This window comes from Chiloscyllium punctatum, chromosome 44 (genome assembly GCF_047496795.1).
Source record: "Chiloscyllium punctatum isolate Juve2018m chromosome 44, sChiPun1.3, whole genome shotgun sequence".
Taxonomy (NCBI): domain Eukaryota; kingdom Metazoa; phylum Chordata; class Chondrichthyes; order Orectolobiformes; family Hemiscylliidae; genus Chiloscyllium; species Chiloscyllium punctatum.
The window spans coordinates 54,758,032-54,766,360 of record NC_092782.1 but is presented as its reverse complement, the minus strand read 5'-3'; the positions used below and the strand labels follow the sequence as shown (position 1 = coordinate 54,766,360).

The 8,329-nt window shown below is 42.4% G+C and overlaps 1 non-coding gene across 1 annotated transcript; it reads right to left on the bottom strand.

Annotated features, from left to right (window-relative positions):
* Positions 1-2,066: 2,066 nt before the first annotated feature.
* Positions 2,067-2,139, bottom strand: trnar-ucu (transfer RNA arginine (anticodon UCU)). The gene has a single exon. It is a non-coding gene; the product is annotated as a tRNA-Arg (tRNA).
* Between the last annotated feature and the right edge of the window lie 6,190 nt (positions 2,140-8,329).

Sequence of the window (8,329 nt, the reverse complement as noted above, 5' to 3'; positions counted from 1 at the left end):
GGAAATCAGAATTAACATTTCAGGCCACGTGACCCTTACTCAGAACCCTTACCCAAAACGTTAACTCTGAATTCCCTCCGCAAATGCTGCCAGATCCGCTGAGCTTTTCCAGCAATTTCTGTTTATGTTGTTGGTGAATGTTAACGTCTCCTGCACCACAACTCTGTTTATCCATCCAGACTTAGCCAGACTCCAGATTTATGGTGTATCTCCAGGACACCCATCTAAAGGGTTAAAACCATGACAAGTCAATGGTTGTTGTCATGCTGATGCGTCCATGCCAATCTCTAAATTATAGAATTCCCATTCGCTATGAAAATGGGATTTAGAGCTAATTGGCAAGTCAGAAGGATTTTAGAACTTGTTCCCACCGTTGTGAAAGGGGACAAAAGGCAAGACTTTCTCAAGTTTAAAAAGTTTACAGAGACCTATTAGATTAAATAAAAGAAGTCAAACTCAAGTGTAAAGGCAGAAATTAATCTAGAACAAAGGGTGAGAAAAAAGTCACGGGGAGAATGAGCAGTTATTAATAGTGTGACTTCTCCACTAAATGATCAACCTGCTTATTTCATATCCAGGACTGAATGAGCAGAAATTTCCTCCAAGCAAAAAAAAACGGGCAACTGAAGACTTTTTTTAATAGTGTCAACAAACTTTAAATCCCTAACAATCAGCTCCATCTTTCTCCCCGAGTGTAGTCTAAGATGAACATATTCTGTCGGAAATCTTAATGTCATACTTGACCCCAATGTTAGCATCCAGCATTCATAACCATACCTTCACTATAACTGCTTCATTTCAACCTGCATGACATTGTCGGACTTCACCCCAGCATCAGCTCATCTCCTGTAGAAAGCCTCTTTCATGCCTTTGCTACCCCTAGACTTAACTATTCCAATACACTTCTGTCTAGTGTCTCATCTCTAGCCTTCTGTAAACTTGAGATTGTCCAAACCCCTGTTCACCTGTCACCTCTGTGCCTCCTGACTTACACAGGCCCCTGGTCAGGTGGCATCTTGATTTTAAAATTCCCGTCCTTTCTTTAAAACTCCAATGTCTTATCCTTCTCTGCCATCTCCTTTGGCCTCACAACCATCAGAGATTGAATCATTTATGGTGGTGTGGGATGTGCACAACCCATCAAATCCATGTCAGTTTATGGCCGAACAACCCATTCCATCTTGCTCTGTCCCCAGTACTGATGGCCCTGAGTTCCAATGGCACTGCCCCATCTAATTTCTGGATAGTCCACACTGATATAATTGTAGCCTCTTAAGCATCCCAAATTGCCATTGTTTCATGTTCATTTGTTTACAAGCAGCGACAACTTATACTGACCAATGGCCTAAGCTCTGGAATTCCCTTCCCACTCCATTCTCCGCCTCTGATCCCTCCTTTAAGACATTCCATAAAATCCAACTCTTTGACCACATCTCTGGTCATCTGCCTTCTTCTTCATAGAATCATAAAATCCCTGCAGTATGGAAACAGGCCATTCAGCCCAACAAGTCTACACTGACCCTCCAAAGACCCTCTACAGTACCCTATTACTCTGCATTTACCCCTAACTGATGCACCTAACCTGCACATCCCTGAATGCTATGGGCTATTCAGCATGGCCAATGCACCTAACCTGCACATCCCTGAATGCTATGGGCTATTCAGCATGGCCAATTCACCTAACCTGCACATCCCTGAATGCTATGGGCTATTCAGCATGGCCAATTCACCTGACCTGCACATCCCTGAATGCTATGGGCTATTCAGCATGGCCAATTCACCTAACCTGCACATCCCTGAATGCTATGGGCTATTCAGCATGGCCAATTCACCTAACCTGCACATCCCTGAATGCTATGGGCTATTCAGCATGGCCAATTCACCTAACCTGCACATTTTTGGATTGTGGGAGGAAACCAGAGCACCCAGACAAAACCCACGCAGAAATGGGGAGAATGCGCAAACTCCACACAAACAGTTGCCCAAGGTGGAATTGAACCTGGGTCCCTGACACTGTGAGGCAGCAGTGCTAACCACTGAGCTGCCCCTAAAAATAAATTTAAGCACACCCCAGATGGGATTTGAACCCACAATCCCTGGCTTAGAAGGCCAGTGCCTTATCCATTAGGCCACTGGGGCTTCCTGCAAGGTTGGCTGTCATACATTCTTTATAATGTCCCTGTGAAGCATTTTAAAGGTACTGTATAAATACAGGTTGTTTTGAAGATCATTCAGCCTCTCAGATCAGATTTGATCTGTATCTCAACTCCATTTGAGTTATAGGGACAGGTTGAATAAGCTGGGGGTATTTTCCCTGGAGCTGAGGGGTGTCCTTTATAGACATTTATAAAATCACGAAGAGCATGGATAGGGTAAATAGACAAAGTCTTATCCCTGGGGTGGGGGAGTCCAGCACTAGAGGGCATAGGTTTAGGGTGAGAGGGGAAAGATATAAAAGACACCTAAGGGGCAACTTTTTCACACAGAGGGTGGTACGTGTATGGAATGAGCTGCCAGAGGATGTGGTGGAGGCTGGTACAATTGCAACATTTAAAAGGCATCTGGATGGGTATATGAATATGAAGAGTTTAGACCGCTATGGCCAAGTGCTAGCAAATGGGGCTAGATTAATTTAAGATATCTGGTGGGCATGGACAAGCTGAACCAAATGGTCTGTCTCCATGCAGTACATCTCTACCACTCTATAACTCATTAACATGATGATATATTAATAAGATGTAAAAATGTAGTTTCACTTAACATTGTATCACAGATATAAAGTGAAAACTGACATTTACTAGCTTTCATTCCATATGAACATTTCTCTCTGTCACAGCTTGCCAGCAGACAAACAAGAAATCACCTTACCCTGGCCAAACAAGATTTGACTGATCTAAATTTTTAAACTTTTTTGAGACATCCAGTCTCAACAGGTTTTTGGGAGACAGTGTTCCCAATTTCTACTAGCCTTTGTGTGAAGAAACCCTTTCAGACTTGCCCTCTGGGCAACCTTTCTCAAATCTTAAGATAACACCAGTTTTCCTGGATTCTTCTATCCCATCCGGCATTGCTCGACATTGCTGTAAATATCCAGATTGCCTTGTTTTCTTTTTACTTCGGATTTTCAGCGATTCCCCGTTTCTTTTCATTTGAGGAATCTCGTAATTCTTGCTCTGCAGACTCCGAAAGGAAAACCAAGAAGGACTGAATGATAGCGCAAGCTAATTTGTTTTGTTACAGTTCAATCGTTTTGTTCTGCTGATGTACAGGAGGCTGACATTTCTTGAGACACTGGCTGCAGCACTCATGCATGTCTCTGCCTGCTTGACATGATTGTGAGCTGATCCAAAAAGCATCTCATCTTGATCCTTTGCAAGCAAGGTGCTTAATATGTATTTTACACTGCCTGCCAGGCCACCTTTTTCCACATCGCATGATTGCAAAGGTGAAGTAACCGCTGAGATTTTACCTATAGGTTTGCCATTTAACAAAAAAAAGCCTCTTGATTTATTAATCTCCAAGTCTGGATTAATTAGTAGGGTTTCAGGTTCAGTTTCACTACTTGATTCCCTCTCAATATGCAACGGCTTTAGTTTACACTTACATCTTGCTGCCACTTACATCTTGCTACATTACTAGGAATCTGTACTCAGCAGTCGAGTTGATAAATGTACAGTTACACATTCACCCTTCTGAATAACATAAAGGATATCGAAAAAGAATATCATATATTAAATAGTTTATTAACTATTTACAGTGAAGCCTTGTCTGTCATACAACACTGCATAACCTCAGTCAAAATCAGTTCCTTTGGTGATCCTTTCTAGTTCTTTGAATCTTGTCACTGTTCTCTGCAAAGCCCTCGTTTTCTAAATCAAAAACAACAGTGCCAGTTTGCATTTATATAGCTCCAAAAATGTTGTTAGGTGTCCCAGGGCCCTAAGTGTCACCTCTTTGCTGATGGCGGTGGCTCAGTGCTTAACACTACTACCTCACATCACTAGGGACCCGGGTTCGATTCCAGCCTTGGGTGACTGTTTGTGTGGGGTTTGCACATTCTCCCCATGTCTGTGTGGGTTTCCTCCCATAGTAACACAGATGTGCAGGTTAGTTGAATTGACCAAGCTAAATTGACCATGGTGTTCAGGGATGTGTAGGTTATGTGCATTAGTGTAGTCAGGGTTAATGAAAACTGATAAGGTAAGGTAATGGGCCTGTGAGGAATACTTTTAAAGGGTGGCACGGTGGCTCAGTGGTTAGCACTGCTGCCTCACAGGGTTAGGGACCCTGGGTTCGATTCCAGCCTCGGGTGGCTGTCTGTGTGGAGTTTGCACGTTCTCCCCATGTCTGCGTGGGTTTGCTCCGGTTTCCTCCCACAGTCACAAAGATGTGCAGGTTAGGTAGATTGGCTATGATAGGTGCATTTGTCGGGGGTCAATGTAGGGGAATGGGTCTGGGTGGGTTGCTCTTTGGAGGGTCAGTGTGGACTTGTTGGGCTGAAGGGCCTGTTTCCACACTGCAGGGGACCTAATCTAATCAACCACAAAAGGAGATGTTTGCGCAGATGATCGAAAGCATAACACAGCATCTGAGGGAGAGAAGGGATTGGGGAGGGAATTCTGAGTTTTGCACCCAGGCATGATGGAAGGATTAACATGGAGTATCCTCCCAAGGTCAAGTATGTGAGTATGCAAATATCACGATCTTATTAGGCTGGCAGAGGAGGTTAGAAAGATCGGGAGCATGCACATCTGCAGAGGAATTTGTAAAACACGATATGACTTCACAGCTTCAGCAAACAAGCCTGAGGACTGGGATCGATTTCGAATTTAGCAAAAGAGGACAAAAATATTCATCAACAAAGGGGGAAGTAAAGGACAAGAAGAAACTTGCAGAGCATGTTAAAACTGACAGTAAAAGCATTAAAGAATATGTGAAGACGAAAAGGTTTGCAAAGACAAATGTACGTCCCTTACAGTCAGAAATGGGGGAAGTTATAATGGCGGGGTGGGGGGGGTGGGTGGGTGGAAGAAAGAAATAGCAAAAGACTTGCACACGTATGTCGGTTCTGTTTCTACACAAAATAGGACACAAATAATTTCCTGGAAATGTTGGGGAATAAAGTGAGATGGAGAAATTGAAGAAAATCAATACCAATGTAAAAAGAAACGGTGCTATAGAAATTTCTGAGTTCAAAGGCAACAAATCCCCAAGTCCTGGAAATATTTGATTCATCGGTGGTCATCTTTGACATTGCTATAGACACCTGAGCAGTTCCGACAGACTAGAGGGTGGCAAATGTAATCCCATTACTTTAAAAAGTACAGAAACAGAAACCAGAGAATTACAGACCAGTTTGCCCAACTTCAGCAATAGGGTAACTGCTAGAGTTTACCATAAAAACAAAGTGATGTAGAATCTTTGGATAGCATCAATGGGATTGGACAAAGCAACATGGGTTTATGGAAAGGAAATTGTGCTTAATGAGCCTTTTGATAATGTAACAAGTTGAAGAGATAATGGAGACCGAGTGGATGGGGTGTATTTGGATTTGAAGCAAGCTTTTGATCAGGTCCCAAGTAAGAAAGTGGTAGGCGCAAGTAAAGCATAAAGGTTTGGGGGTAATATTCTAGTCCAGACTAAAAATTAGTCTACAGATCAGAAACAGAGAGTGGGAACAAATACACTGTCAAGCAGTGGGGTACCTTTGGGATCAATGCTTGGGCCCCATGGGGGAACCAAACATATTATTTCCAAATTTGCCGATGACACAAAACAAAATATGATTGGGAGTTGTGAGGAGGCTGCAGGGTGGTCTAGACAAGTTGAGTGTGTGGGCAAACTGCAGAACAGCTGCAATACTACACGGATAAATGAGAAGTTATAAGCATAGCTTCATTGCAAGAGGATTTAAATTCAGGCATGAGTATATCATGCTGCAGTCATGTTGAAAGCTTGTTGAGACCGCACCTGAAATATCCTGTGCAGTTTTCATCTCCCTACCTAAGTGTGGGTATCCTTACCATAGAAGGAGAGAGCAAAGGTTTGGGAGATTGATACCAGGAGGTGCCAGGACTGTTTTTTTTGAGCAGCGATTAGTTCAATCAGGACTGTATTCACTTGAATTTAGAAGAATGATAGAGGATCTGCTTGAAACCTATAAAATTCTGATAGGATAAACATATTAAATGCAATGAGAGTGTTTTCCCTGACTGGGGACATTTAGATTAGGGGTCATAATCGCAGGATTTGGGATAGGTCATTTAGGACTGAGATCAGAATGTACTTCCTCTCAGAGAGGGTGGTCATAGGTCACAGTGTAGAAGCAGGCCATTCAGCCCATCATGTCTACACCTACTCTCCAAGAGCATCCCATACAGCCCCAGCCTGCAATCCTATCACCTGCATTTCGCATGGCTCATCCACCTAGCCCACATATCCCTGGACACGATGGGCAATTTAGTATGGCCAATCTACCTAACCTACACGTCTTTGGGCTGTGGGAGGAAACCAGAGCACGCAAAGGAAGCCCACATAGACACAGGAAGAACATGCAAACTCCACATGGACAGGCATCCAAGGGTGGAATCGAACTCGCATCCCCGCCACCGTGAGGCTGTAGTGCAAACCACTGAGCCACCATGCTACCCCATCAACCTGTCAAATTCATTATGACAGAAGTCTGTGGAAGCTGGGTCACTGAATATATTGAAGAGGAGATCGCTCTTTTTTGGTTAGTAAAAGCATCAAGTCGTGTAGAGAAAATGTGGGAATATAGCATTGAGATAGAGGATGATCCATGATCATATTGGCTGCTGGAGGAGACTCAAAGGGCTGAATGGCCTTCTCCTATTTCTAGTTTCTACGTGTCTGTGTTAATTGGAAGCCACTGTAAGATAGACATCATCAGGTGATAGGTGAATGGGATTTATTGTAAGTTCAGACACATGAAACAGAAAGCTTAGAGGATGATAAGGAAGACAAGAGTGTGCAGCACCAATGTACAAAGGAAATTCCTCTGAAATAACATGGATGGAATTTCAGGCAGGTGTCTCAGAGCATGAATCAACACTAACCAGGGTAGGGGTGTGCAGCTGTAGAATAGGACTTAATTAAAAATAAATGTTCCTTATCAGGTTGAACAACAATTGACGATTGTAATAAGTCAGTTTGATCTGTGCCCTATTAGAGTTGCCAAGGTAGAGTTTAAAAATTGCAAAACCATTAAAAATCTTTAGAAGGTTATTCCTTTCTCTTTCAATCCATGATTACAACTCACCCTAAAACAAATTCTTGTTATAAACGTCTCAACTGAGGCTTGTCAATTTTGTTTTTGTTTCTTTAAATCTCCTGTGCACTATTAGACTGATGTTTGCTGTGTTATGAAGTAAATTGAAAAGTTGTTTAAAACAGGAGGCTTTTGACTCCTGACATTGAATGATGTTGGTAGATGGAGAAAGTGGAGGAGGACAGAGAGAAAGGCAAAGACAAGACAAGTCATCTGGTCCAATAGCAGCAACCGATAAACATCTAGAATCTAATGTAATGCTTAACTTTTCTTCTTGTGTTGGCTTTCGTGTTGGTGAACTGAGCTGTGATTGTATCCTGAAGGTTAAGAGACACTTCACACTGTTCATTTGCAAGGATGAGTCCAAGCACAGCTAATGCTCATTGGGGAAAGACATCTTAATGACTGGTGCTGTCAGACCAGCAATTTGAAGGTCTTTTTATTGCAGTGTTCTGAGTCAGTGGTTCAAGTCTTTGAAGATGTACTCACCACACGTGACTGGGCTAATTGTTTGTGGGAATAAGGACTAAATGGAGACACAGCTATGCATCATGTTGGGCCAGTACTGAATCCATTTAAATGTTGAAAGGTTGTCACACTTAGGTATTGATAGACTTCTGACATGGTTACAGGTGTGGTGAAGCACTCTCTGGATCAGTAGAGTTAATTCGAAGAATTTAGGAAGTTGGGACAAGTTTTGCAGATTCCTATTGACCAACATTTTTCCCTCAGTCAACACCTCCAAGTGCTAATTATCTGGCTATTTATCTCATTGATGTATATGGATGGTTGCTGTGTGCTAATTGGCTACTGCACTTTTCTACACAGCAATGTAACAGCTATTCCAAATATTTCACTGATTGGGAAGCCTTTGAAGTCATGAAAGGCCCATTATAATTGCACAATTGACTTTCTTTTCTTTTTCTCCAATATGTAATTTAACTTGGAGGGTTTTTTGGTTAGCTTTTCATATGGCAAGAAAGCACACAAACACAAACAGCAGAACCAAAAACACTACATTCATCAATGTTTACATTCTTT